Consider the following 25,652-nt stretch of genomic DNA (forward strand, 5'->3'; position numbering starts at 1 on the left):
CACCAAGATGAAGTTCTAATAGTGTTCCAATTCATTTCAGCCTGAAATAGATTAGCAATTGGATTTTGAAAAATGTGTGGCATGCTACATTGTTAAATCACTGTAAATCAAGGGATGATGAACTAACCTGATGTTAATTGTGAATATTGCTTCCAGGCCTCATTTCTTTAACAAAGTAGAACTATGCTTTATTTTCAATAGCTTTTCCAATATGCTTAATTGCATATTATAACTGAAAGCTCTTTGTAAAATTCTAGAGTCTTATCTATTAAAGCCTTATCTATTAAACATTCTTCCATTATTATTTAACTACATTCAATTCTTAGACAGAAAACCTTCCCATTTACTACCCTCAAATAAAACTTTGGTAATTCTCAGTTTTCCTAATAAAATGATCTTTACAAAGCCCAATAAACTCCTCTCTTCTCCCCCTTTGATTGATAGAGATTTTAATCTGATAATACAACTCAGCAAGTATCCACTTTCATAAGTACTAAATATAAAACACAGAAACATTTATTATTAGAATATCCCTAAATCCTCTATTGAATAGATCCTAATACTAAAAGCAATTTCAAAAGAAAAGGGGAAAAGACACAATCCCATTACTATATTATTTTCTTTGCACTGGAAAAAAAAGTTCCATGACCCATTTTATTAGCAGTTTTCAAAGCCAAGTTTATAATGATTTCTGGCCTCTGCCCTTGGGTGCTTTCCAAGGGATTTAGAGGGATATATCACCTTGACTGATATGCGATATAACTATTTAGTACGGCTATGAAATTAACTGTTCACCCCTTAGCCTGGGGCTTAATGGGATCCACACTTGATATCATGAGCATTATTTAATAACTCAACACTCTAACTCTTTGCTTTATGAAGTTCAACATTTTAACAAATGCTGACCACTTGTTGCTTTTGCTGAGAATCTCATTAGCCTCGCAAATGCAGAACATTCTTTCTACTCATTCCACAAATATTTATTGAGTACCTACTGTGTGCCAGGTCCTAGAATATGAGGGTAAACCAAATAAACCCACTCCTCATGCAGCTTACAGTGAGAGCATTCCCAGAAAATGGCCTACCATTCAGGGTCTTTAAAGTCTGTATAGACTCCCTATTACGTTTACCTAGTTTTCATTGGCCTGAAATTCTGGGCTGTTTTTTTAGTTATCTCAAGTTCCAGTGTTTTTAATACAGTATTCTATTTCTGTGGCAGAAAGGCTGAAGGAGTCCAAATAATTCAATTTGTTGGGAAGACATTGTATTATATGTGAAACAGTATTTCTAGAACATGCTTTTCCCAGACGATCTAAATTTATGAGACAGCACTGAATTCCACTTTACTACTGCAGTGTTTTTGGAACCATCATCTTGTTACATGACTTGGCTTCATTGTTTCTCATGAATTGGAGGTGGAAGAGAGGCGGAGAGAATTAAGAAACTTAGCAACTTTGTTTTAAGGTATCACAAGCATTTTTTGCTATGTGTCCCCACAGTACTCAACACATAAATCTATATATTGCATATTATTTTCTATAACCTGCCTTTTCCATTCCAATTTTCAATTTCTACCCTGTAATTTCTAAGTACACATAATTACTACTTCAGGTGTTAAATTCTACATTCTAAAGTATCTACACCCCAGCCCTCCAAAACAAAAGACATCAGCTAGCTAGATACAATTACCATATTATAAAATGTGCAAATTTTAGCAATAACCATGGTCTGAGAATATTTAAACATAGATACTCTTGCTCAAGGAGCTGAATTAAAAGACCTAATGGTGAAATCTAGGCTTTACTTTAACAATTGTGACATCAGGATATATCTTTAATAAGTGACTGATCTCCAAATGTTAGGAAACAGAAATACACATAATCAGAAAAGTGTTACTATGTGAATAGTCACAATCTTTCACCATCTTTGTAGGGAAGATTATCTTCCTGATTCTTGGTTCAATACCTATTTATTTAATCAGTATGGAAATACATTTTATGCACTCTGACTACTATCGGGCATTTTTCTAAGTGGTGAAGATAATGTCATAGGAAAGAAAAACAACTTTCTGCCCCCTGATGCTTACCTTCTAATGGGAGAAGCAGAGAGAACTTTTGCTCTAGTCACCTACTCAGTCACATGGGCAGGGAACCCTGTATGGTATTAAAGTTGACCGGCAATGCTGAATTTGTCTTTGTCATGAATAGTTTACTGCATTGAATACATAGTTTGAATATAGCAAGTTACCAAGGCAGTCTACCAGTGGTTTCCAGGTAACATTTTGTGGGCAATAATGTTTATACAAAAACCATTGAGATTTAGCAAACTATATTAATGGAAATAGTTTTGGAGGAGCATGGTATCTGGTCCCATAAATATCATTTAAAGGAAACCAAGCAGTTACATCTTTGGAGGGCAATTTGACGGAGCTTCTCTCAGCTGATACCCAGCCTTAACCAGTTGCCTAACAGCTTGCATCCATTCTGATTGACCAGAGCCTGTACTGTACATCACTCTGGCAGTGCTTGCCAAAATCTTAGTTACACGTGCTCTTTGAACCGGGAATTCCACTCATGAATATAACCTGTAGATATACTTGCATATGTAAGAAATAATCTATGTAAAGCAAGAAATTGGAAAAGACCTAAATGTCCATCAGTGGAGTTCTGGTTAAGTAAATTATGATACATCCAATGAATGGATTATCGCGCAGCTTTTTTAAAAGTACGAGACAGTGTGTTTAATGATATGGAAAACTCTTTAAAGCATTGTTAGATGAAAAAAATCAAGGCGGAGAATACTGCAATGTGCTACCATTTGTGTATACATGCACATATACATATATACATACATAGTTGTAAGTGCACTGAATGTTTCTCTAGAAGTCTATACAAAAAACAGGTAACTGGTGGCTTGCAGGGAGGTGATTAGGTAGTGAGCTACTGGATACTGGAAGGAAGGCTTGCTTTTTACCTCAAATCCCTTTACTACTTTTTGAACTTTATAGTTTGTGCATGTATCGTTTGTATATACTACTTTTTGAAAGAAAGTCAAATAAACATAGTGCCCCTTATTTTCTTTACACCCAGGGAAAAAATTAACTTTATTGTAGACGTTAAAATGAAGGACATAAAAATCTAACATTCTCAAGTAACTTCTACTCTAACCACACAAAAAGTACCATGCATATATCTGCTGTGGGGATCCCCCCCCTTGTCTTGTAATTCTAATAAAATGTTACTAAACTGTATTTTTTTACACCTTACATGATGTCTAATTCCAAAGACTGTTAAATAGCTCACGTGTAGCTTAGAACCAGTTCCTGATTTTTTTCTTTGGGCTTAATGTCGTTAAGTAGGACAGAAAGTTACTTGCAAAGCCAGCATAGTCCAAGATAAAAGCTTAGGGGCTCTGGCTGTGTCAAGATCAGGCTCATTATTCATCCTCTAGCATATTACTTGTCAATTTGTAGTCACAGGCGTAAAGAAGAGTCAAACCTTTTGAACTTGACCTTTTGATTTTAGAAAATTCATAATTTCTTTAGAAACCACCAAGGTAGATACTTGCAATCCTTTGCAAGGAAGAAAGGAAAGAAGGAAGAAAGAAAAATTCAATTTAATTATTTAAAGGCAATATCTTTAATTTTTCACTTTCCTTATCATCAACTGTTGATGCATATTGACAATAAGTACAAATAAATTATTTTCAATGGCTTTCAGGGAAGATTTTTAATCTATAATAAACAAAGAAAAGTTTGCATCTTGAGAAAAGTAATGAAACTTTGTGTCAAGGTAAATTTAGTACTTAACATTTGCTGCAGATTTAAATCAATGCAGATACTGCTAAGTAAAACAAAACAAAACAAAACAAAAAATACAAGGGAAGATTCAGAAACATTGATCATGGCCAAAATACGCCCCAACACTGTTAAGAGGTTTACTTCAGTAATATCTGTGGTCATTGACTAGATCAATGAAACTCATTCTTTCAAGAGCATCCAATTACAGTTTACTGTAGAGTGAGCATTCTAATAAATCAGCATACTTTACATAGAGTTAGACAAAGCCAACATACAGGTTAATAACACAACATGAGAAATTTAGGATCAACTTCCCTTAGGCCCATAAAAATAATCTTATGATATATTATTTCATTTAACTTTGGTTCATAGATACAAACATTTCAAAGCCATGTCTTTCTGATAGATAGTTTATGGCCAGCAGTATTAATAGAGTTTGATTAAGCACTTAAGAGACAAGATCAATATACCTCTGTCATATTTACACAGTAAAAAAATGGCATGTTCAGTGAGTGCAAACCAACATGAACTGAGATACTAAATTATTCAGAAAGTTAACAGTGATATTTTTCACAACTACTTTGGTCATTTGGAAAACTGGCCTTCTTAATAGAATTCAGCAGCTTCGATGCAATGGGCTGAAACATGAGTAAAGTAAGAAAAATATCAGAAACAAAATAAATCAAGTCAATTAATATTGGCTTGAGAATTTTTCCAAAGAAATACACTGATTATGAGTAAATAATATTTGGTTGACAGCCAAGCAAAATACTACTAAAAACAAAGGACTTGGGGTTTTTTGGTCACTGGTGGTGAAAGAAGGAATTCAGACCTTAAGCCCTCTTACAAGATGCATTAACAGTTAGAGTTCATTACAAGAAATGTTGCACTAAAATTGACATCTGATTTTTATCCAGTCAGACTGCTTAGTGTAGATAGTGAATTCTGATCATTAACATCTTAGTGTCAACTAAAGCACAATGTACAGATGAATTTAATTCCTGACGATTCACAGCAAATGTTTGCACAAGTGGAAAGCAGCTTCTAAAAGTGCCTATGAAGAAGCTCAAGGGAATCTCTTTCGTTTCTCTAGGATTGGAGGCACTGGAATGCTCCTAGGAGTGGAAGGGTTTGGGCTTCAGGACTTGGACTGATAGACACAATTCTGATCCCAAAAAGCAGTCTTATAAGATTCATGACTGGACTGAATCTTAAATTGAGGAGCTGGAATATTAGAGCGGAGAGTCAGAAATGTCAAGTTACTGTCTTGGATTTGAACAAGGTAAGCAAGGGGTAGGAAACAGCTGCTGGGAAATGGATAAAAAGAGAAAGCTTTTGAAAAGCAGTACATAGAGTAGAAAGATGATGACGTTTGGAGCCCAAAACATCTGGGTTTGACTTCCTCACTACCTCTCTGCCTAGCCTCAATATCCTTATCTACAAAATGAGGATATTAATTGTAATTTTCTGTAATGTTATAAGAATTTAATGAGAGTATATGAAAAACACCTGTGACTGGGCTCAAAGATGAATATTTAGGCAGGTCCACATGTTTTCTAATACTATAACTCAGAAGTATAGGGGAAACATGCCTTCATTATTTTGTCTTTAAATATTTAAGCAAGTATGAAGGGAAACTAAATATAGTCAAATTTGTTTTAGAAAATAGTGATTTCAAAAATTTAAACCAATGATTCTCATCCATAGCTAGTATTGAGCTTTAGAAATATTAATGCTCCATCTCACTCTAGGCCAATTAAATCAGTATTCATGCCAAGCTTTAGTATTTCTTTAGTTCTTCAGTTGAATGTAATATGTCACTAAGTTGGACAACTGTTGATTTATACAGTTTCTTTTGGGTACTTTTCAGTTATTTTAGATTACTATGATTTACTTAAACCTTCAAGTTTCATCCCTTGAGGCTGGGCACAATGACTGCCCCAAAATCTGGATTCAGCTAGCAAGATTAGAAGGGGGAGAATAGATGCTCACAGTGTCTTTCACATTTGCTAGATTTCCAATATTCTCTAGTATCCAAACCTGCTTTCCAAGAGTCTTCATCAACCTATTCTCTCCTGCTTTGGAAAAACTAATCTCTTGATATAATCTTGGAGAAGTTTACAAATGTGGATTAAGGAGGAAATGAAAGCATATCAATTTAATATTTGCAAAAGTTTATTCCCTGGACCCTCTTTTGTTATCACAAAGAGACATCTTGGCCAAAACCAAGACAACTGGAGCCCGTGTGTTTGCGTATGTGTGTACAAGCAAACACACATCAGCACAGTTTTGTCACATTTCTTCTATCTTCTGTTCCCCTATTTCCTCTGACATTGCATGGGGGCAGTGTGCTGCTTGTAGGCACAATAGGTGCTATACAGTAATATGCATTTAGAATGGGAGTTAAAATTACAGGGCACCACAGTCTACTTGTTATTCTGTCAAGCATTAGGGAAGAATGCCAATTATTTAAAAAAAAAAAAAAACCTGAACAATCAATTAAAATTGATTCTGGTTTGCTTCCCATTGATTCTCTGGCTGAAACTTGGACAAGAGGGAGTGGCTCTAGGAGACAATAACTATAAAGTAGAGTTCCTCCTGTCCATATTCCTGGGAGCTGTGGTTTATTGAATTCCCTTTGTAAGGGGCAAGCACTGGAAGATGTAGATCATTTAGATGTGAAAAATTCTTATGTGGAAAAAAAAAATGCGAGAAAAGAACATATTGCCTATAAGCCAACATTCCATAATAGACTACTCTATTAGTAATCTATCACTATTATTCATATTTTCAGAGAAAAATTAGGTGTAGCATTACTGACTGAGAAAAGTATAAATTGATAGGAGCTGATAATTGATTAGTTCAATGTGTAATTGACCTACAGATTGTTATTCTGTAAAGAGGCAATTTTGCTGCCATTTAAGCTCCTTACCCTAGTGGCTTCTTCTCTAGGCTTAGCTACTCATGTATGACAGCCAAATTCCACTAGGAACACCTTCAGTAATTACTCTTAACTTCCAGATTCTCTATGGTACTACTTTGACTCTCCTTGGGTTAGTCTCTATAGAATATCTATTACCAGCCCTACCTGCAGCCACTACCCTTCACCTTACAAAGCTACTTAACATTTTATTGCAACCTCACCTTTCATTCAAATGAAGGGCACCAGTGTAATTACAGTGAAGAGTGCTTCAAGTCCATTAGGCCACTGATTCTCAAAGTGTGGTCTTGGGAGCAGCAGCATATCTGGGAATCTGATAGAAATGCAAACTCTTGTGCTCCATCTTAGACCCACTAGATCAGAAACACTGAGGAGAGGGTCCAGCCATCTGTGTTTTGACACATGGCTCTGATGCATGCTCAAATCTGAGAACCACTGCAGTATAACAAACTTTGCACCAAGATCTTTCTGTCAGTGACCATCCCTTTCCATTTGAGTGTGAGTGTGGATGGCTTGTAAGTACCACTCTTGTTCTTAAAAGAGATATTGTTGGCAGTTCCCTGATGTCGTAGCCACATGATAAGTTGGCTACAATCGCCACTGTGTAATCCTTTACTTTAGGCTGAAGATCAATGGCAAATTAATATTACATTCCTCTACCTCATGCTGCAAGGGACATTTCGAACTTCTTAAAGCAAATTTGTCTTCTTCTACTAGAAATCATTTGTCAGAGGGCGGACAACCAGTTGGTGGGCCTTAGAGGACGACGGCTCACACTCTTGATTTGCATGTCTCCTTACGTAAGCAGATGAACGGCATGAGGTATTAGTAAGCAGAAACTTCCAGATGACTATCTCTAGCCATTCTTGAAGACTGTGACATGTAGAGCTAAAAGAGTTTGCCAGAAGATGAGACGCAGACTCAAACAAGACTGTCAGGTGACCCGGGACTTCAAGTGAGATGTGTGAACTAGAACCAGGCCTGGGCCAAAGAGCAAGTAAAGCCGTGCTCCCCTCGTTTCCTAATAAAGGCCGGCTTTGATAGGGTGCCGACACAACAGGAATCCAACGAGCCACATCTTTAGACAGTAGCCTTGGACCTGGGTAGGTCACCTTAAATTTCCAAACATAAAATCGGGGAACCTGGGAACTATAAGAAACTTTGGTAAAGAAGTACAATTCCCTCCTTCTGTAGACTAGGAAACTGAGGCTCAAGACATTAGTGCTGCTGAGGTCTTATAAGGGGGCTGTGGCAAAGCTGAGACTAAAACCCAGCTATCCTGTCTTCTCCTCAGTGTCCCTGGCCTGCCTGCCAGGACTCAGACCTACTCATGCTGAAGGATGCTCTCATTAACTAACGATGACTGTTCTTCACAGGCATTCTGTGTATCACAATTGAAATCAGTACAAAAGTTCTATCTCCTACACTTCCTGACAGACTCGATCACCTTGATTAAGAGTAGGGGTGACAGACCAAATACTGAGTCAACTAGTCGTTACTAATTTCCCTTCTGGAGTAGAGCCTGAGGAAGATACCTAAAATGTAAACAATGGTTTATACTTTAAAAAACTATAAAGAGCTTAATTGGAGACAACAGAAGAATGATTGCATACGTTTTATAATTTCTGTATGATGGAATACTATGAAAATATTAAAATTATATGATAAAATATTAAAATTATGTTTGTCTTAAACATGCTGAATAAGCACAATGGCAAGCAAAGATAAAGCAGGATATAAAAATCTACATGGGATATGATTTCAACTCTATTTTAAATTATATAAATTTCTATTTTATATTATATTTAGAAAAATCCCAGAAAGAAATATATCAAAATACCAATGGTGTTTATCACAGTTGTTTGGAGAGAGAAAGATTTTATTCCTTTTTTTTTTTTTTTTTGCTGCATGTATGCCTGATCTATGCTTTATAATTGGAGCATGTATTACATTTATATCCAGAATAAAAAACTTAGGAAGGAGAAAATGTGAGCAATTATTCTTATGTCGGTGATTTCTTAAATTCCCTTATGCACAGGGAAATAAGGCACATGTATTTTCAACTTCCATGTCTCTATATCCACCAGAAAAACAGCTTCTTTAGAAAAAGTAAAATTTCAATTACTCTCAAGAATGTCTTTTCTAAGTCCACTGAAGAATTTAGTTAAAGTTTAGCTTTTGAGATAATTCAAATTCCCAAACTCAGATGGATTAGTAACCACGATAAGATAAAGAGAGCCTGCAGGAGCTTCTGATTAACCTTAGGAATTACAGTCCTATAAAGAGGCATGTAAAATTTTAGAAGCCACATGCTATGATTATCTACACTATTGAACATGACTTTTTAATTTAGTAATAACATGCACAGTATTTTAGCAATTATTTAAGTACCAAAATGCTTCTGAAAGGTTTGTCTGGTATCTACGTAGGAGTTTTTATGTCCATAATTTAAAACCCTTCTCCAATATTCTGGTCAGTCACTAAATAACTATAGTATAGTCACTGTAAAGTACCTAGAATCCCCCTCTGGAATGAAGTAGAATAAAAGTAAATAACGAAAATAATTTATTTTTAAGATAAACTTATTTTGTAAACGAGGATGAGTTCCTGAGAGGGATGATTCTGGAAAAGTGGGAGAACCTTTAAGATAGAAAAATCTCCATATCCTGAACACTATTACCATCCAAGACTATGTGGAGGCAGGATCAGATAGGTTAACCCGATGAGGAGGGAGATCAAAAAGAAGCTGGATTCAGAAAGAGACAGATTTAGAGCAGGAAAAGATAAGATTATTGTAAAGTCACCCAGGCTGAAAAACAAGAGGCAACTCAAGAAAGAAAAGCTGAGTCTTAACTTCAGGGATTCTCTGCAAGTAAAATGAAGGAAACCTCATTGTTGCATGTATATTCTAGTCACCTAGTGTTTACTGAATGTGTATTCCAAGCCAGACCAAATGCTGAAGCTTTCTGTGTGTGACGGCAGGTAATATGGACAAGAAGCGGGGAGGTGAGCCAAAAAGATAGGACTTCTTCAAAGGCTAAGAGAGCTGAATGTGAGAGATCATGTTGGAACAAAAAGAATGAGGAGAGCTCTTTTCCTCCCTGGCTGCTTGAAGCTCGGTCGCCGTCATGAACAATACAATAACTATCTGGACCAGAGAGTTCATGACCAACTGACTACTTCAGCGAAAACCAGTGGTCACTGATGCTCTTCATCCCAGGAAGGCCACAGTACCCATGACAGAAATTTGGGGGAAACTAGCCAAAATGTACAAGACCACACCAGATGTTATCTTTGTATTTGAATTCAGAACCCATTTTGGAGATGGCAAGACAAGTGGCTTTGGCATGATTTAGGATTCCTTGGATTATGCAAAGAAAATGAACCCAAACAGACTTGCAAGACAGCCCGTATGAGAAGAAAAAGACCTCCAGAAAACAGTTAATGGAATGTAAGGATAGAATGAAGAGAGTCAGGGGGACTGTAAAAGACAATGTGGGTGCTGGCAAAAAGAAATGAAGCTAGAAGGAGTAAAGATTCTGCAGTGACTTTATCTGTGGTGATTGTGCAGATTTTTCATGAGAGGATTAATAAACTAAGAACTGTAAAAAAAAAAAAATAATGGAACTAGGAGACTCAGCAGCCTGATGTAGCCACCCATACCATTCAAGTATGACAAGTGACAAGTAAGGCCTATAAACACTGTAGTGGAACAAATGAGCCCAGGATCTATCATTGGGTAAAGAAGCAAGAGAGAGAAGAATATGTGTGTTACAGGCTACCTTTCTGTAAGAAGAGAGGGGCATTCTATGTTGTGTGTGTGTATGTGTGTATGTGCGTGTGTGTGTGTTTGCTAAAGAAGCTACAGAAACATAACCAAAAAAACCAAAAATAGTTACCTACTTGGGATAAGAAAGAAAAAGAGACAAGAGAACTAAGACAAAAGTTAGATCTCTCTAAGTTGTTTTATGGTTTTGACTCAGGAACTATGTAGCTTTTTTACATAATACAAAATAAATTTTTTTAAAGAGGGAATCCTTTAAAATTGAAAACAAGGGTGCCTGGGTGGCTCAGATGTTTAAGTGGTCACCTTCTGCTCAGGTAATGATTTCTTGGTTCATGGGCTCGAGCCTCACTTCAGGCTCTCTCTTGTTAGTGGAGAGAGTGCTTCAGATGCTCTGTCTCCCTCCCTATACCCCTCCCTGCTCATGCGCACGTGTTCTCTCTCTCAAAAGAAAACATGAAAAAAAATTGAAAACATACTGAAAATGAAACTAGCCATGTATCAATGTGGAGGCATAACCACATTAATTATTTCAAATGATTTGGAAACAAAGAATTTGACAATACAGTTCTAGCAGTATAGATCAAAAAGACAAAAGGAACGACTATGAAATATTAAACTGTATTCAGTTTGAGAGCCTCTATTGAAGAGCTGTTGGTAAAAATATCATATATATATTCACACACATATAAACATATATATCATACACAAAAAGAGAAAAGAAAGAAGAATAAGACAAAAAAATGATTACGGATTATGTTCATGGTATTGGAAAGTCAGATTTTCAGTTAAAAGAGATACAAATAGGTGGATGTCACCAAGTAAGCATCGTTAAAGTCTCCCCTCCCACCACTGTCATGTCTAAGTCAGAGTCTCCCAAAGAGCCTGAACAGCTGCGGAAGCTTTTCATCATAAGTTTGAGCTTTGAAACAAGCAATGAGTCTGAGGAGCCATTTTGAGCAATGGGGAATGCTTACGGACTGTGTGGCAATGAGAGATCCAAACACTAAGTGCTCCAGAGACTTTGAGTTTGTCACGTAAGCCACTGTGGAGGAGGTGGGTGCAGGCATGAATGTGAGGCCACACAAGGTGGATGGAAGAGTTGTCGAATCAGAGAGGGCTGTCTCGAGAGGAGATTCTCAAAGACCTGGTGCCCACCTAACTGTGAAAAAGATTTTTGTTGGTGGCATTAAAGAAGACCCTGGAGAACACCATCTAAGAGATTATTTTAAACAGTATGGGAAAATTGAAGTGACTGAAATCATGACTGACCGAGGAAGTGGCAAAAAGAGAGGCTTTGCTTTTGAAACATTTGATGACCATGACTCTGTAGACAAGATTGTCATTCAAAAATAGCATACTGTGAATGGCCACAACTGTGAAGTAAGGAAGGCTCTATCTAAACAAGAGATGGCTAGCGCTTCCTCCAGCCAAAGAGGTCGAAGTGGTTCTGGAAGCTTCGGTGGTGGTCGTGGAGGTGATTTTGGTGGGAAAGACAACTTTGGGCATGCAGGAAACTTCAGTGGGCCAGGTGGCTTTGGTAGCAGTCGAGGTGGAGGTAGATATGGTGGCAGTGGGAATGGTTGTAACGGATTTGGTAATGATGGAAGCAACTTTGGAGGTGGTGGAAACTATAATGATTTTGGCAATTACAACAATAAAGCTTCAAATTTTGAACCCATGAAAGGAGGAAATTTTGGAGGCAGAAGTTCTGGTCCCTATGGTGGTGGAGGCCCATACTTTGCCAAACCATAAAACCAAGGTGGCTATGGAGGTTCCAGAAGCAGCAGTAGCTGTTGCAGTGGCTGATGGTTTTAATTACTGCCAGGAAACAAAGCTTAGCAGGAGGGGAGAGCCAGAGAAGTGAAGAGGGAAGCTACAGGTTACATCAGGTTTGTGAGCTCAGCCAAGCACAGTGGTAGCAGGACCTAGCTGCTACAAAGAAGACATTTTTAGACAGTACTCATGTGCAGGGGCAAAAAACCTGAGGACTGTATTCATGACAAATTATATAACAAGTTATTTTAGTTTCTGTTCTGTGGAAACTGTAAAGCATTCCAACAAAGGGTTTTAATGTACTTTTTTTTTTTTTGCACCCATGCTGATGGTTGTAATAGTCTGATCATGACGCTGAATAAATGTGTCTTTAAAAGAGAGAGAGAGAGATACAAATATAAAATCAAAAGCAGTAAGGAAAAAAATGTGTACTTTTATATTTGGATTGGAAATATCAAGGCATGTTCCTAACTTATTTCTCTCTTTCTTAAAAAAACATATCATAGGTGCCAAATAAAAAGATTTAGAGGCAGTGAAAACCCAGTAGCATTGAGCACCCCTCAGGCACATAGCATGACCTTTAAATACCATTTCCCACTAAACAGGAACCGGGGCTGATTCCAGGGCTGGTGCAGAAATTACACAGAATGTGCCTGATTGCTATCATTGTCTACCAGAGTCATATCAAATGAACACAGCAATCAATTTGAAGTCATTCTTCCAGTTGAAAATGGGACAATTTTGTAAGTATCAAGAAGAATTATGACTACAATGCTTTGAAAGCTGTGAGCTCGTTGTGTTAACCAAAAATAAAGTGAGTTTCCTTTAAAGATTACCAGGACATCTATCAAACTATGAAAACTGATGGGCAAAAACTCAAGAATTTTAGTGCATTTTCATACAAATTGATTTCAGATTAATTAGATAGTTGATGAGCAAAAGTTCTCCTTTATAGAAGAAATGTGGTTAACAAGTGCAAAAGGAATGGTTGAATTAGAATATCACCATTTTGTAACTTCTGAGGAAATAACCGATCTTGCAACAATCTTCAATGGCTAAAAGCCATTAGATAAAAGGTTGAGGGGGAAACTTACAATGGAGGTTTGGGATTGGCAAGATGTGACTTCACTAATCAATCTTGTCATCCATTAAAAGTAGGGCAACCAGATATTATATGCCTCCTGCTGTGTTGCAAGAAGAAATACAAGTATTTATGAAGCATGCTTGTAAATAATCAGAATCCATATGTAATCAAGGGTCTAGATCTTAAAAACCTTTTACTGGAAATATAGGGAATAGAATGTGTGCTAAACAACAAAACACAAATCAGCCAAATCTAAAATGTAGATAATTCTATAGGAGAAACATTAAAATTACACCAGTGGTAAAACACAGTGGGCATTCAGGAAGCCCTCCGTCTGGGTGTGTCGGACAAACTGCCACAATTAGATCTATTTACAAATATAGAGAGACCTGGGATCTATTGAGTTTGACTCTTTGACACTGAGAATTGGTACCTAAGGAACTGCTTCCTGACAAAAGGACTGTTGACATGCTTTTACAACCTTTACAAACGGTGCACAATGCGCATAGACAGGAGGTGGGTGTTAAACAGCTCCCACTTTAGGGCCTGGAACAGGACTTAAAAGGTTGGCTGCCCATTAGAATCACAGGGGGCACTCAAGGCTGGGCCCCACCCGCCAGAGATTAAGTTGTCTTTTAAAATACCAGCCATGTGATTGTAATGAGAAGCCGGAATTGCGAACCACACTGACCAAAGACCTAGGAATAAAAGTACCAGCCAGTCCCCTTCAGATACTACGGTTAAGAGCTCAGCTTTGGGGTCAGGCCCCTTCACCTGAATCTCATCTCCACTACTTGGCAGTTGTATGATCTTGGGCAAGTTATAGAACCTTAATGCCTCAGCATCCTCAACTGTAGAATGGGGATAAATGAATAAATACATTAAATTAAATGCATGGGAAGAGTCACTGATTTAAGCATGTAAAGCACTTAGAACAGTGCCTAGCATAAAGGGCAATTATTATATCTTACAGTATTTTCTAAAAGAGAACTGCCTTTGAAGTCTCAGATTGGGTGAATGTCCTTGCCATCTGGATTCTGTAATTTGCCATTTGCACTTCTCACAATCCCCCAAAATATTTCTTTTCATGTCTAAATCCTCCCATGATACCAAGTTCTTTAGAGCACCCTACAGTGAGGAAAATATTGATCACATCCAAAATGTGGGGAAATGAGCAATTTAAAATTAACCATGGACTCCTTAGCTACCCTGTCACACTGGAAAACAGAATGGAGAGATTGAGGGATAAATTATAGGACACGTAATGGCAGAAAAAGAAAATAAAGTGGGAGGAGAGAATGATTTAGGAAAGAGATTAGTACAGACTAGATTAGGACACCACCAGAAAGGTGGGTGGGGGTGCACACAAGAGAGAGTAACGTGGGTAACAGGGATCCAAAAATAAGCCTATTATTCTTCACAGTACTACAAAGGGGGCAGATTCCATTTTTCCTAATTTCTTAGCCAGAAGGTTAGCTAGAACCTGAATCATGCACAAAATACAATAGCCTAAATATGGTGGAAAATTAAGAAGCTAATGAATCGAAACGTACAGCCAGTAAATTGATACCCACCTTTGATTATCTTTACTGTGAACACTGTCAGGGAACGGTAATGTTCAGAGGAGGGAGCGGCCCATAAGCAGAAACCACAGAGACACTTGGTACTAGAAAATGCAATTCATATTGCACGCTTCTTAATTAGCTAGTGTATTTCCCAAGTTCATTTACCCATCAGCATAGGTCCTGTATAGAAAGTAGCATTTTTGCATGTAATTGGTACCCTAAGTCTCACTATATGCTCAACTGGAATATTTCTTTTTATTTAGGCAGCTGCACAAACGTTCTGCTTTTCTTTTCAATCATACCCCAGTCTTCACCTCATCTCATGCATAAAAATATTGTGTGGAAACTATCCATTCATTGCATACACAGTTTTTTAAATTTTAAATGAATTTCACTTAAATCTGAGTGAAAACTGGACTGTTCTTATATGAGAAAAAGATAACAGCCATCAATACAAATGATTGCTTGATAAAGATTTTTGTCATTGATCATCCATTGATTTCTTATCTGGTTTGTTTATATAACACTCTATAGCATGCTAGGAAAGAATCTAGCAATATCATTTACCTATAAAAATGGCTGGAGACACTGAATGGAGGCATAGAGCACCTTGATAGTTCCCTGCACATCATTAGCAGAAAACAGTGACTCTGTAGAAGAATAACTAGGAAGAAGAAAATCAGATTAAATAATTAGTGTCAATTAGCTCCAGCAAAATCATTCTATAAACAATTGGTCTCCAGTGCCCTGCTTAATTATGTGAGATTTCCATGTTCCTTACCAAGACTGCTTTGATTCATGTTGACTCTTGGGCTTCCCAGAGGTATAATTAATTATTGTCTTGTAAATAAACCCTTGCCAATTAATGGAAGCAGAAAACAATCAGTACTTAAAAAAAAAAAAAGTATTCAAGGAGAGGACCTTGACTATATGAATGACCTCTGCAGTATTTTTTAAGAGAGACCATCTTATAGTTACGGGGAGTTTTGTATGAAACCTGACAAGTGAAAACATATCCTTTCTACTTTATATACCAGGAAGGAAAATACTTTATGTTGTGTTGCTTTTGAAAATGTTTAGTATTTACTAGACACCATTCTAATTTGATCTTGAACCTAATTAAAATACATTTTCAAACACCCAATTTAAATAATCAGTTAATTTTGAGAGTATTATAGATATCAAATTCACAACCCACCTAAAAAAACCCCACAAGGGGTGCCTGGGTGGCTCAGTCGGTTGAGCGGCCGACTGAGGCTCAGGTCATGATCTCACGGTTCGTGGGTTTGAGCCCTGCGTCAGGCTCTGTGCTGACAGCTAGCTCAGAGCCCGGAGCCTGCTTCAGATTCTGTGTCCCCTTCTCTCTCTGACCCTCCTCTGCTTATGCTGTCTCTCTTAGAAATAAATAAAACATTTAAAAATTTTAAAACAAAGCAAAACCAAAAAACCCCCCACAAAACACGGACATGAAAATAACATTCCATTATTTAGAGGTGCTCTTAAAAAGCTAGCACCTGATTTCTCGAGCTCTTAAACATTCCAATCTTCCAAGAATAGTAGATACCAACAAGGTTCTCACTCCCAACAAACATAGCTCAATATCTTACAAATCAGTGATGGAAGGTTTCTTTCATATGTGTATTTAGGTCCTATCATTTATGTGATATATTTTTGGCCTTAAAAAACATTACAGTATCATATGGGAGTCCCATTTTTAAGCAAATCTTTAAAGATTCTAACTTGATAAGACATTAACCCAATTCGAAGGTAAGGTCATCTGTATAAAATTATCATACTGGGATCTTTTAGGAGCTTTTTGGACTCTGTCCATATAACCAACTGGCATATGTGCTCATAGGATTCTAAAAGACACACAGCAAGGAACCTACTCTCTAAATTACTGCTTGAAAATTTTAATATTAAGATTGCATTTCCCTTGACATGTCCTTCCTTGCAAAAACCATTCATGTTATGGCTGAGATCTTGGCCTCTAGTTCATTGCATCTCATAAATCTTTGGTGACTGGGAGAGTCAACTTTAAGTGAGAGTGATAAAGCATGATTATATTGAATTCCATGTATTAGATAACAAACAAATAAATAAATAAATAAATAAAGCAGAATAATAAATCGTAATTTTTTAGTCTTTTGCATAAAAGTATTTTTTCTTTAATAGGCTGTCAAGTTCCATTCAATATTAATAATAGTGTCAACTTTCATTTTGTAAAGTAAATTAAAGGGAAAAATTAAGTAAAACTAGAAGCCAAAGTCAGAGTTCTCATACTTTTGGATAAAGGCTTCATCACGTCTAGAAAAACTAAGATCACTGAAAAATAAATCCCTGAAATGTGTAAGTGATATTTTAACTACAACACATAAATAAGAATATTAAAAATTAACATGGATTGAGTTAATGATTTCAAGAGCTTTTTCCATGTCACATCAGATTTTGAGACATACATATGATTGGGAAAAGAAAAATCTAAAAGGAAAAGAGTTTCCTAATAAGTTTTATTATATACAGTGTGAGGGGAATCAATTAAAAAGCCAAGACATATTTTTGTCCCAAAACATATTAGGTAATATATATGAAATGTTTAACATGTCTAAAAAAATAAGTATGCATAATGGAAAGCATACAGCAAAAGAAGAGAGATGCTCTGTGCAGAACTCAGTGGCATCAGAGATGCAACTTTGAAACTCAGGGCTGTGCACACTCAAAGCAGACAGCAGGCACAATGACATGTTAAATTACCCACATGATGTATAGCTTAATGAACCCCCTTGTGTTGATCACGCTTGGCATTAATCAAGAGCCATGAACAGATTCCCTTATTTTCTCAATGCTGCTCTGATAAACTGCAATTTCATTTAACCTTGGACAGCAACTTTAATAGCTTCCACGGGACAACTGTCGATACCTTCCTGGGTATACAGTGATTAAACCACAACCCAAGATGCATGTCATGAATTTTCTTCATTTGAAATTAGAATTTTTATTCTTAACAACTATTTGCATAAAATATGCTGAAGACACTGTGATGCGTAGAGATTTGCATTTATCTGAAGTCAGGATTTGCCACACTAAGTTAGAAAATATTAATTAATATTATATTCATGCATGTGTTTACTGATGTGTTTGTTTCACTCCTTCCAAATAACCCCTGCCCTGTACAGATGCTGCAAATGGAAGAAATTCAGAGTCAAAGAAACTTTGAAGCAAACCTCCTCAACTGCCTAGTGCATGTACCTAACTAACATACACCCTCCAGGTACTTGGGAACAAATGGGCAGATCTTTGTGCTAGGTCCAATTGGGAAGTGAGTGATGTCTTCCCTTCATTAAAACTGCACATGTAATGGCTACATAATATGACTAAATCTGACTAAAGATGGATTGCTAAATATAACAAAATCATCCAGTTTCAATTTCCTTCCTTGACCTTAAGTGTATTTGTTTGCTAAATGTATCTGATGGCTGGTCCATTTCCCAAATTTTAAAAACAACAGCTGGATGAAAAATATGATTAGGCCATTTTCTTTACACATGATGATCTGTAATGCTAAGACATTTCTACACAGCCAGTTCTCCTGAAATTAGATTATGTGGAGTTTTCAGATGGGGGTTTTGTTTCAAGAGTTTGTAACATCTACAATATCAGTAAAAGGTTGAATTAAGAGTCCAAAATTCATCATAGGATAAACAATGATAGAATTTCTTTTCCTCTGAAAGGAGAAAATTAATGAGACAACAGACACATAGAGAGAGCATAATGAGTGGGGGCGGACTGGGGAGGGGCATAGGAAGGTTACAGATTCAGTCACAGAACATATGCAATCCCCTATTTTATGAGAAAATATTCATGGCAGTGTGATGTTGCCAGTATTTTCAAAATTTGGAAATTGGCCTCAGTGGCTACAAATTGCAGGTGTTCAAAATGATAAATTTTTAATAAGTATCTGAGATTAGATATAATCTTATAAATCATTTTGTTTTGTTTTCCATAATTGTTTTCCTTTTCTCATGTTAATATAAGAATTTGGTTAGTTGGGGGTTAGTAAGGCCTAAGGGGAAAAGCATCAGATTAGAAATGAGGGCACTTGTTCCAGACCTAGCTCACATGTGTGTGACCTTAGGCAAGTCATTTCATGTCTACCATAGATAGTCACTTCACCTCTCTGGGACTCCATGTCTCTAGAACGAGGGTATTTGCATTTTGCCATCTTAGAGTTTTTTTTCTAGGATCATAGTCTATGATCTATGACTAATTCTTGTGAAAGTATTTGGGTTTGAGTTGAGAGGTGCATTTCCTTATTGTGAAAGAGACAAATGTCCTAAAATAGAGTCTGAACTTCCTCCCCAGGACCAACATGACTTCCAATGTTCAGTGTTTGATTTCACACGTCTGCTCAGAACTGAGATCATTTGTTCCTCTGTTTAGGGCTGTATCTGGTTGGTTGGCAATATTCAGAAGCCTACAAAGAACTGAATACAAGTTTCCTCTAAAGCTCAATTGCTATCCCAAAGAGAGATTTTTTCCATCATTCTTAATGCAAAAGGAAGAAAACCTAGAGTTCGATCAATGGCCTCTTAACAGGACTTTCACTGACTTTTCATTCTGTGCCTCAAATTCCTGAGCTCCTAAAGAGAAAATGCATCACTGGTGGAACTTAGGAAGTTTTTATTAGGATACTAAAGTCATTCTGCTGTTATGTGACTAGCACATGTGCCATTCAGATTCCAGTCAGAAGTCTCTTTGGAGAAGAAATCCCTGAGTCAAATGCGATGGCACAGGGCATATGTAAATTGTCTTTCAGGCACAAAACTCTTCCTCTGCCCATCTAGTTCATATAGAAGAAGACAAATCATGGATTTTCAGGACATAAGCAAATAGGCTACCATAGGCCAGTCAAGTTCATGATGTGACCTGCTCCCAGAGTCCAAAATTTCTGCCTTTCATCCATATCCTTGAATATGCCCATCTTTCTCTGCCTCCGTGTCATTGCACATGCTATTCTCTCTGCCTGAATTGGTCTTTTTTTAAAAAAAAACAAAAAAACAGGATCTTTCTTTCTTTCTTTCTTTCTTTCTTTCTTTCTTTCTTTTCTTTCTTTTTTGAGAGAGAGAGCAGGAAGAGACAGAAGGAGAGGGAGACAGAGGATCTAAAGTAGGCTCTGTGCTAACAGCAGAGAGCCTGGTGTTGGGCTCATGAACCCATGAACCACAAGACCATGACCTGAGCCAAGTGAGGTATGACGCTTAACTGACTGAGCAACCCAGTCTGCACTGCTCTTTTTTTTTTAAGTTTATTTATTTACTTATTTAGAGAGAGCATGTGCAAGTGGAGGAGGGGAAGAGAGAGAGAGAGAGAGAATCCGAAACAGACTCCACACTGTCAGTGCAGAGCCCAACACAAGACTCAGTCTCATGAACTTGGAGATCCTGACCTGAGCCAAAACCAAGAGTCAGATACAGGACTCAGTCTCATGAACTTGGAAATCCTGAGCCACAACAAGAGTCAGATGCCCAAATGACTGAGCCACCCAAGCGTCCAATTCTTTTCCTCCTTCTTGGACTTCTCAGCTTTCACATCTCAGTTATAATTGTCATGTCCCCAAAGACGTTTCTTCTTGACAGACTGTTCCTAACCTCCAATCAGTGAAATCTGAATTATGTCACCAAACAAATAAGATGTATTTCAAAGAAGCATATCAGTGAAGTTTCTTGTTTGAAGCTTTGAATAATGTACTATAGTACATTTAATGTACTTTAGTATCCCTAAAATAAGGTTACTTGTTTACAAAGGAATGGTATTAAAGCAACTCAAGAAATATTCATGGAGTTTCTAGTCATTGATAGTGTAAGGTATGAATTAGTCCTGCTTTTAGGTTCATATGTTATGATAAGTAGAACATTAATAGGTTTTGTGGTACACATGTATGCTTTGTTCCCAAGAGCAAAAAAACCTCACCAACATGGTGTTAAAATTAACATGTAAATTTTTGTCACTTAGGCCAGGGCTTTCTGTGTGACACCAATATTTAAAATACTTAGTTGTGTGGGGCGCCTGGGTGGCTTAGTCGGTTAAGCGTCCGACTTTCGCTTAGGTCATGATCTCGCGGTTCGTGGGTTCCGGCCCCGCGTCGGGCTCTGTGCTGACTGCCAGCTCAGAGCCTGGAGCCTGTTTCAGAGTCTGTGACTCCCTCTCTCTCTGACCCTCCCCTGCTCACGCTGTCTCTCTCTCTCTCCTAGAAATAAATAAAACATTAAAAAACAAAAAACAAAAAAAAAAAACAAAAAAAATAAAATAAAATACTTAGTTGTGGCCCATTGTATTTGAATCATAATTTTGATTTTTAGTTGGGGCCAATAAAGCAGCAAGTTATATAAGTTACAATATATGTGTTCTAAAATGTGAATACTTCCATAAATATTCAAGTGCAAATGTTAATTATTCCATGATAATAAGAAAACAAAGACCCTTTTTCTCATGCAAAAACAGAGATTGCTTGAACATAGTAAAAAAAAAAAAGCACAAAAGTTTGTTTTTACCCCACAAAGATGAAACTTCAAGAATCTGTGTAGAGAGAAAAAGAGAAGGAACTTTTCCATTTAAATCCAAAAATAACAGTAATATATATATTTAAATAATTTAAGCTAAAATTTAAGTTCCTATTGTTGAAGGAATCTATGATCTATAAAATAAGAACAACTTTCTCCCTTTGTTAATATTTGGTCTTATCTCCATAAAAACTCTTATTATGTAGGTTTTGTATGATATAGATCTCTTTCTTTTGCTTTTATTTTTACAGATTTAGACAGATTTAAATTATCTTCCCAAAATTACACTTAGTAAATTTCAGAGTCAAGATTTCAGTCTGTTTCCAAAACCAGACCTCCTGGTTTTGTGTGTGTGTGTGTGTGTGTGTGTGTGTGTGTGTGTGTGTGTGAGAGAGAGAGAGAGAGAGAGAAGAGAGAGAGAGAGAGAGAATGAGCTGGGAGCTGGGGAGGGGCAGAGAGAGATAGAGAATGAGAGAGAATCCCAAGCAGGGTCTGCTCTATCAGCACACAGCTGACCTTGGGGCTTGATCTCACAAACCGAGGTCATGACTTGAGCTAAAACCAAGAATCAGGTGCTTGACCAACTGAGCCACATAGATGCCCCTCCAAAACCAGGCCTTTTAATCATAAAAGCATTGTACCAAATCACCTCCATTCCATGATTGTGGAGTAAGGTTAGAGGAAAGAAAATCAAATCGAATTTAGAAGGCTAGCGAAGTTGTCATACATTATGATTTAATGAAGTACGAATCATGCCAATTTGCTACATAACTAAAATCAACAAGGGAAAGTTTATAAGGCAAAACACCATATCCCAAGAGTCAAAACACAGAATTTCTGTTCTCACTTATCCCTACTGATTTATGCATTAATCTCAAAGAGGTTGGCTTTTAGTCTGTGCATATGTTTTTTTCATTCACCCAGTAGGAATTGTGATAAATATCTCCAACCTACCTTATAGGAAAGTTCTCAAAATTAGTAAGGTCTGAAAAGTTTTCATATCTCTTAAGAAAGATGCAGTGAAAAACGTTTTTATCCCAAACAATCAAAGTGAGTACCAATGAAAATTCCTTTTAAAGGATTAGAATTGTCACTGGGTGACTGGGTATGTTAAATTAATAATTAAAAATTAAAGGATAAAATTTATAATCCATCAGTAAGAAGTGCTTGATGCTGGGCTAGCAAAGCTTAAATATCAACCACACCCATAAAAATCTGAAAAAAAAATCTGCTTGAAAAGCTGTCTGCTGCTACAATTAAATATCCTCAAGATATAGATTTTTTCTTACTATGGTATTTACCCATGACCTACATTTATAAGATGTCTTAACTTTTATTTGTCCTTTCCTACTTTTATTTGTCCTGTTGACTCTATTGAGATTTTAGCATTTTCTTTGTTAACAAAGGAAGAACATTCTATACTCATAACCTTGCATAATTCTAAGACTATGACTATTCTTTCATGCCTTATTGTAAAAAACAACTTAAAAATAAAATTTAAACTTATTTTTCCTTCTCTCATTTTAAATCTTTTTTATTTAAAACCTCTATTAAGTTTTGAGCTCCAAAAAAGAAATCTTAGACCCAGACAATGGAAGTCAATTTGAAAGGCTACATACTAGGGGCACCTGGGTGGCTCAGTCGGTTGAGTGGCTGACTTCAGCTCAGGTCATGATCTCATGGTTGTGTGTTCAAGCCCCATGTCAGGCTCTGTGCTGACAACTCAGAGCTTGGAGCCTGCTTCAAATTCTGTGTCTCTCTCTCTCTGCCTCCTTCCTGCTCATGCTCTGTCTCTCAAAAAGTAAATAAATGTAAAAAAAAATTTTTTAATTGAAAAGGCTACATACTGTATGATTCCAAATATACGACATTGTAGGAAAGGCAAAATCATGGAGCAAGTAAGAAGGTCAGTGGATGCCAGAGGTTATTAGGGAAGGAGAGATGACTAGAAAGAGCACACAGAATTTTTAGGGCAGCGAAACTATCCAGTGTATTCTAATTGTGGGTACATTGTCATTATACATTTGTCAAAACCCATAGCATGTACAGTAATGAAAGTGAACCCTAATGTAAACTATGGACTTAAAGTGATAATCATGTGTCAATGTAAGTTCATCGATGGTAATAAATGAATCACTCTGGCAGGAGGTGTTGATAGTTGAGGAGGCTAGAAGAAGGGGGCAGAGAATTTAGGAAATCTCTGTACCTTCCCCTCAATTTTGCTGTGGACGAAAAACTGCTCTATAAAATAAAATCTATTTTTTAAAACTTTTAAGGGAACGTAAAACAAGTCCTATGTCCTTTGTTCAGAGGAATTATCTTGCTTTTGTATTATTTTATTAAAGGTGAATAAAACAGGAGCACCAGGCTGCCTCAGTTGGTAGAGCATGCAACTCTTGATCTTGGGGTCATGAGTTTAAGACCCACGTTGGGCGTTGAGCTTACTTAAAAAAAATATGATGACAAAAATTAAAAATAAGCAAAAGTGAATAAAACATGCTTTTGGCCCTAAAACTATCTTCAAAAGAGGTGAAAAGAAATTGGACTCCTTTAATTCCTTGTATACTTGGTCAAAAACTAAATAAAGGAAAGGAAAGAAAACGCACTCTCCATCAAAATGAATGTCGCTCACTTTTTAAGGTGCAATAATTTGGCCTGGTAACTAGGGATCCACTTAGTGTCCTAGAAGAAGTAATTAAATAAATGGGCCCTTGTGGCCCAAGGAAGCTAATAGAGCTGCCTTTTCAATAATAAAACATACCATTTCATCCTGACAACATAGCAGTTAATTTCTAATCTGAAAAATAGGAGCTGCCAGGCTGGGCTGTGTTGCTCCTTTCGGATATGCTGTTGATGACTCAGAATTATAGTTTTTTAGCCAACTTACCTATATTCGATTTTAAACTCTTCACTGAGTTTAGATGAAATGGAAAATGTGAAGATGCAAGAGATCTGTTTTTCTAAGCTTCCAACTCCATTCCCTTAATGCCCCCACATGATCATTTTCTGCTTTTATTTCTCTACGTATTTAATTGACTCTGTTTTAAGGAGTGGTGGCCATCCCTGTGTTCCAGGATTGGCTAATGCAACTTCGGGCAAGTAACTTGAGATTTGGGTGCTTTGGGTAGACTAGATAAGCTATTTGTCATTCTCAAATTTAAAATTGTCAAAAAAATTATATTAAACCCTGAAGATTGTGTCTGGAATAACAGTCTGTGCCTTTTTACGTGATTGATTTCATCTAATTCCTCAGGTCTGTACCATGCCCTGACTACCCAATCTGTACTATCACATACCTAACCACCCCCCCACACACACACAGAAAACATAAATACGTACACACAAACAAACAGGGGCATATGTACACACACTTAATTACCAAGAACAATGATTTTGGGCACTTTTCCTTCATGACACTCATCAAAATATCTAATTATGTTGTTTACTTCTTTTCTACCTCTCCCACAAAAATATAAGCTCCCTGAAGGCTGAGACTTCACCCGTCTAATCCACTAATGTATTTCTGGAGCCTAGCACAGTGCCAAGCTCATGGAAAACCCTCAAATATTTACTAAATACATGACATAAACATGAAACCAGACTGTACACATTATAAAAACAAAATTTAAATCTCAGTCTATGATGAATCTATGTTAGCAATATGTATGTACAGATGTGTGTGGACATATAAAAAACAGTAAAAACATTATAATGACTGATTATTGAAAAATCTCTATGTGCCAGCACTAAATAAATATTGTAGATGAATGAATGAATTAATCCTAGAATTTAAGTGCAACACTATAATCAGGATTCCAAAGACTCAGCTGTAATCAAATCATGCTGTCCTAATTTCAGCTTAAGTTTCTTAACAGAAGTCATCAATTATTACTTTTGTTTTCTTTCATGTACCTGATGGTATAAATATGAAGAAAAACTTACAGGATACCTAATTAGATATCTTATATTGACTCTAGTGGAAATTGGCCATTCTCTTTGGATGCATCTTTTCTTTGCATATTGTTAAGGCTAAAAATCTATACTCATTTTTAAATTATCTACTAAAATTTTTAAAATTCCAAAAATGTCAAGAGGCTGAAAATAATCTCAGAAATTATATGGAAACAATTATGATAGATCCAA

The 25,652-nt window shown here is 36.7% G+C and overlaps 2 pseudogenes; both read left to right on the forward strand.

The window, feature by feature from the left end:
- Positions 1–9,868: 9,868 nt before the first annotated feature.
- On the forward strand, positions 9,869–10,259 carry LOC120236227 (annotated as a pseudogene).
- Positions 10,260–11,381: 1,122 nt separating this feature from the next.
- LOC120236222 lies at positions 11,382–12,350 on the forward strand (annotated as a pseudogene).
- The last annotated feature ends 13,302 nt before the right edge of the window (positions 12,351–25,652 follow it).

The sequence above is a fragment of the Hyaena hyaena genome, unplaced genomic scaffold (assembly GCF_003009895.1).
Source record: "Hyaena hyaena isolate Hyena2069 unplaced genomic scaffold, ASM300989v1 scaffold_149, whole genome shotgun sequence".
NCBI classification, from domain to species: Eukaryota; Metazoa; Chordata; class Mammalia; order Carnivora; family Hyaenidae; genus Hyaena; species Hyaena hyaena.